Raw genomic sequence first — 5,071 nt, forward strand, 5'->3', positions numbered from 1 at the left:
GAAACTCTTTCAAAACTCTAGTTTTAGTCTATCTACACATTCTTCTAAAATAAAAGAATGTGTAGCTCTGGAGTCAATAGTGCTTCTTTCTTATTATTTCATACAGGGATTATACCTTTAATCAGATTCAAAGATGCTCTGGCTTCTTCTTGTGTCATTGTAAAGACCCATCTTAGAATAGTCGATCATTGCTCTATCACCTCTATTCCACCCTCTGGATAATACCTAGCAATGTGGCTTGGCTTACAACACTTAAAACAGACCAACACTTGCCCGCATGAAACCTATCATAAATGTGGCAATAGGGTGATCTTCTAATACTAAGAGTAAGAGCTAGTATATTAGAAGCTTTCCTTAAAGGTTACGAAGGCCTAATTCTTACTCTAGTATTCCTCTGCACTGAACCCCTTTGAACTGATCAAGTTTGAGAACCTTTGATAAAGCTCCTCTTCCTAGAGCTCCAGAACTATTTGAGCTATATATGGGCTTCTTCAAAATACCACCCAATAAACCCAGAGAAGATGTAAACCTTCCTATACTATCTCTCTTCTTTTTAGCCTCAGCTTCCTTACCTTTTTTAGCAGCCGTCCTCAACTTGTGGCACATTTCTTCATATGTAGTTACATCCAATAAAGCAATCTACTGCTTATACTCTGGACACATCTTTTCTAGCAATCGATAAGCTTTCCACTTTGTATTATTGTAATGTCCTAGATATATAGACTAAAATGATAAATCATTAAATCTTTTGATGAACTCTTCTTCATCAAGATCCCCTTGCTTGAATGAATGAAATTCTTCTTCCTTCTCAATATGAAAAGATGCTAGGAAGTAGTAATTAAAGAATACCTTCTTAAATTCTTCTTAAGAATACCTCACACTACCAGATGGCCTCATTGAGTTACACCATCTCTTGGCTACTCCAACTAACTGTATCATAGCTAAAGTCACCTTTTGTTTTAACATGCAAGTCACTGCCTTGAATATGGTCTCGAGGTGCTCAATCCACTACTCAACTTAACTCTCTTTTATACTTCTATCAAATGTTAGTGGATTGAACCTTACAAAAGTCTTTCAAGCTCAGTCAATGGATAGATCAATAACAACTCCCACGACTTATGTACCCAAAGCTTGAGATGGCTTAAGTCTGAGCTTCCTCTTGTATTGGTCTATCCTAACCTTCCCTTTCATCTGGCTGATCTCTACCATTTAACAATACATTATGATCTGGAATTGTTTGTCTAATATCAATCATCATGTCTCTTAATTCTCCCAACAAACCATATCTCCCATTAGCTTATTGAGGTACATCCAATTGAACGTCTGGTATAGGATCATCCTCAATCAGACATCAGGATACTTGAGTATCTCTACCTCTTCTTATTTTCCTCCCCTCCTATAGATGAAAAGAAAAGAAAGATAAGAAAAAGGGAAGGAATGGTGTAAGTTGCTAAGGACTAAGATGAATGCAACAAACAAGGATAGCAACTAGATCTTAAAACTCTAAAAGCTAACACCAACTAAATGTTTTTCCCTACTGACATCACCACTCAACCTTCCACTCAATCCACTAATCAATTTAAAACATCTTTGAAAGTTTGGCATCTTAACATAGACTTTTAGAAATCTATTAATAAAACAGTTTAAGTTATTACAAAATAATACACAGTAGAAACATGGAATCTTAAGGGATACTAACTCAAAACATCAAAATTTTCACAAATTATGAGCAGTACACCATAGCTTATGCTAAATGTGTCGCAACATGTGGCACAGAGACATCAACATCATGCTTTGTGCCATTTGCCATAGTTTTATATCACTCAAATCAGATTTTTGCCTTAACTTTCTCTCTCTAAAGGCTAAAATTGAGCCTACGGGTTTAAAGCTCTATCGTTCAGCTCTAAATCAGTCATAAAGCTCTAATTTAACTTTTGAGAATCTTTTTATCACTATTGGACAAGAATGAAACCCCTTAATTTCCACTAATTCAATTTTCCTATAACTCATTTTCAGAGAAATTTGTATAGAATGAAAAGTAAGAGTTATACGTAACTTACCTGAAAAGTTATCAATCTAAATCACCTTCCACTACTCTAAAATGGCTTGACTTAACTTCTCATCCCTTCATCTCTCCTCTCTCATGTGTTTCAAAATTTTACTCCTCTAAAATTTTTGAAATTTCATAACTTATGAAGGCAATTTTTGGTCCATGTGTCGCGGTACATTCAACACAAGCTACGGCGTGTGGCACAGTGAGATTTATTCTCACCACGCGTACTTGCTTTGACCTAAAATACACTCCTCTTGCACGTATCTACTCACACAACATACAAACAAGTCAAAATACTAATTAATCATCTGAATCTCTAATGCCATACTAACTTCTACTTACCCTCAATTAACCTCTAAACTTATGATTTAGAAATTCAGGATGTTACATGATGCATTGCACGCAAGCCATGGTGCATAGTATAAAGGCTAAATTGGCTTCTTTATGCCATATATTGTGGCGCATAGACCATGAGCCATGGCACATGTACCAAAATACTCAAAAATGACATTTTTGGCCTTATTTTCAAGTATTTTGCTTCCCAAAACTTTTTCATGCTTTTCATATCTTTATAAATCATTAAGTTTGAGTTCAAACTACCTATTTGAAGGGTTTTTATAGGATCCCAAATATTTCAAATTAATTCTAAGGATTATTAGCTTTATCTTGTGTATTTTAGTGTGAACTTAAGAGTAATCTATAACTCTTAATTATGATTATTTATTGTGATTGTGTGATGAATTTTGATAATGCCAAGGTGGACATTATAATAGTCTTGCTATTTATGTGATTTTCCATGCTAGGGTTCACATTATTCTCCTAAACTTTTTTTTTTCTCTCAATTCCTCTTCATTGTTTTGCATTGTCTATTGAATATGCAACATGATGTTCCTCATTTCTCTTAAGAGTGCATCATTCTCCTGAAGGGGTTAAGAAGGTAGATTGCAAGCAGTCATGGATTTTTGGCCTCTTGCCATTCTCCCCTCATTGATACCCTAACCAAAGGACTATGGTGCATTAATTTTAGAAATATGTTGAAAACATGCATGGTTATATTTTAAAGCTCTTGATATGTTTTATTAGAGGGAGTTGCATGGTGCATTTTACTTCTTGTCATTATTATATTATTTTAATTGATGACTATGATTATGATCTTGTTTTGTTGATTTTACAGAATCCTACACCACTTACTACTATAGATTTATTAATATATGACGAGGCTTATTAGACGATTATATGATAAACCATAAAAATAACCCTATGTGGGAATGAATATTAGATAGTTCTGTTGTTAACCATCTAATATTAACTGATATATTGGACGGTTATCCTTAGACCTGTCCAATATAAGATTTGAATTTAGAATTTTTTACTATTTTTTTATTTTGACATAGGTATTAGACGGTTATTGTGTATAACTGTCCAATATGTTGGACATTTATTGGATGGTTAAGTAGATAACCATCAAATATACATTTAACTTATTCATTTCCCTTCCCATTTTAGATCAGCTTTCAATTTTGTAGCTCCTTCTCTATGCCTCATCTCCTTTATTTTTTGGTTTCTCTCCTCTTGATCAAGCAGCATCTTCTTTGTTGGAGCTCGTGTTCTTCAATATTCCTCAAACTTGCATGGGTCTGCTCTTCTCCTTCATTGACTTCATTTTTTGCATTTCATAAGTGCTTGCCTCTTCTTTCCTTATTTCTTTATATTTCTTCTTAATCTCTTGAGTACTATTTGAAACCATTTAAGTGGATTTTTATAGTTGATTGTTGTTTGGAATTGATTAGGCATAGTTAATTTTTGATTTGGTTTGGGTTTATCAGATTGCATTATGTTAATTTGGTGTGTTATTAGTAATGCCCATAAGGTGTTTGATGAAATGTCTCATAGAAAAAAAATTATCTCTAGCCAAAACCCATATAAAATTTAAGTTATGGATAAGTTTAAAACATGTGTTAGACTAATAATATTTGATTACATGGGAGTTATATATAGTTTTTATTTTTATCCAAATTTATGACCTATTTTTTGTGTATTTTTTGTTTGAACAATATTTAAGTGATTTGATTAGAAATTTTTTATCATTTGATTCTTTAATTGATAGTTGAGTAGTGTATGAAGTTTTATATTAATTGAAATTGTATATGAGTACTTTGAGCTTACTCGAGATTGTTACTCACATGTGTCTTTTAGCTTAAAATACTATATGTTATTGTTGTTGTTGTTGATGGTGTTGTGATTGAAATGAGGCAAAATGCCTTGGAAAGTTCCATTTTTATACTGTTATGCTGCCTAAATTTTATTTGAAATCTTGTTTTAGTTTTTTTTCTTTTAAGTAAAAAGCATAAAACAATTAGGATGTATGCTAATATTAATATTCAGATATATATTTTTCTTATTATAATTGTGAGTAAAAAATCTTTTGGTGATTATAACCAAACAAAAGACAATTATATTCCTTTTTTTAAATCTCTACAAAATAAATCCTTTTTTAAAAATCTCTAAAGTATTTAAAAATCACTTATTTTTTATTTTAAATATTGGGGCCCTAATGTTTTTTGGATTATATATGTTCAAATACAATGCCTAAAGAAATCATGAAAATAAATGTTATAAATTGTTTAGAACTTATAAATTAAAAAAATTCACTTATTGGCAAGTTTTTGTTTAAGATAAATTACTTACAATTAGTTTAATATAATTAAGTATTATCTTAAACTTAATTAGCTTAGAGACGGGTGATATATATGTGAAAGCATGTGGCTCATGATTGATTGAGTTAGTAGTTAATTTATTCATTAAACTAACTCTTTCAATATGATTGAGTTACTAATATCATTTTCCTCAATAATTCTTGTTAGATTGGGAGAGATCATGGATAAGGAATGGATGTTTGTAAAAAAAGTCTCAAAAGAATATTTAAACGGGGTAAAGGAGTTCATTAGATTTACATTAGAGCATGAGGCAGATCATAATCGCATTATGTGCCATTATATCAAGTGTGGTCTCTTGAAG

This window comes from Prosopis cineraria, unplaced genomic scaffold (assembly GCF_029017545.1).
Source record: "Prosopis cineraria cultivar Desert tree isolate PC_DT_omini unplaced genomic scaffold, ASM2901754v1 PC2, whole genome shotgun sequence".
Lineage (NCBI taxonomy): Eukaryota > Viridiplantae > Streptophyta > Magnoliopsida > Fabales > Fabaceae > Prosopis > Prosopis cineraria.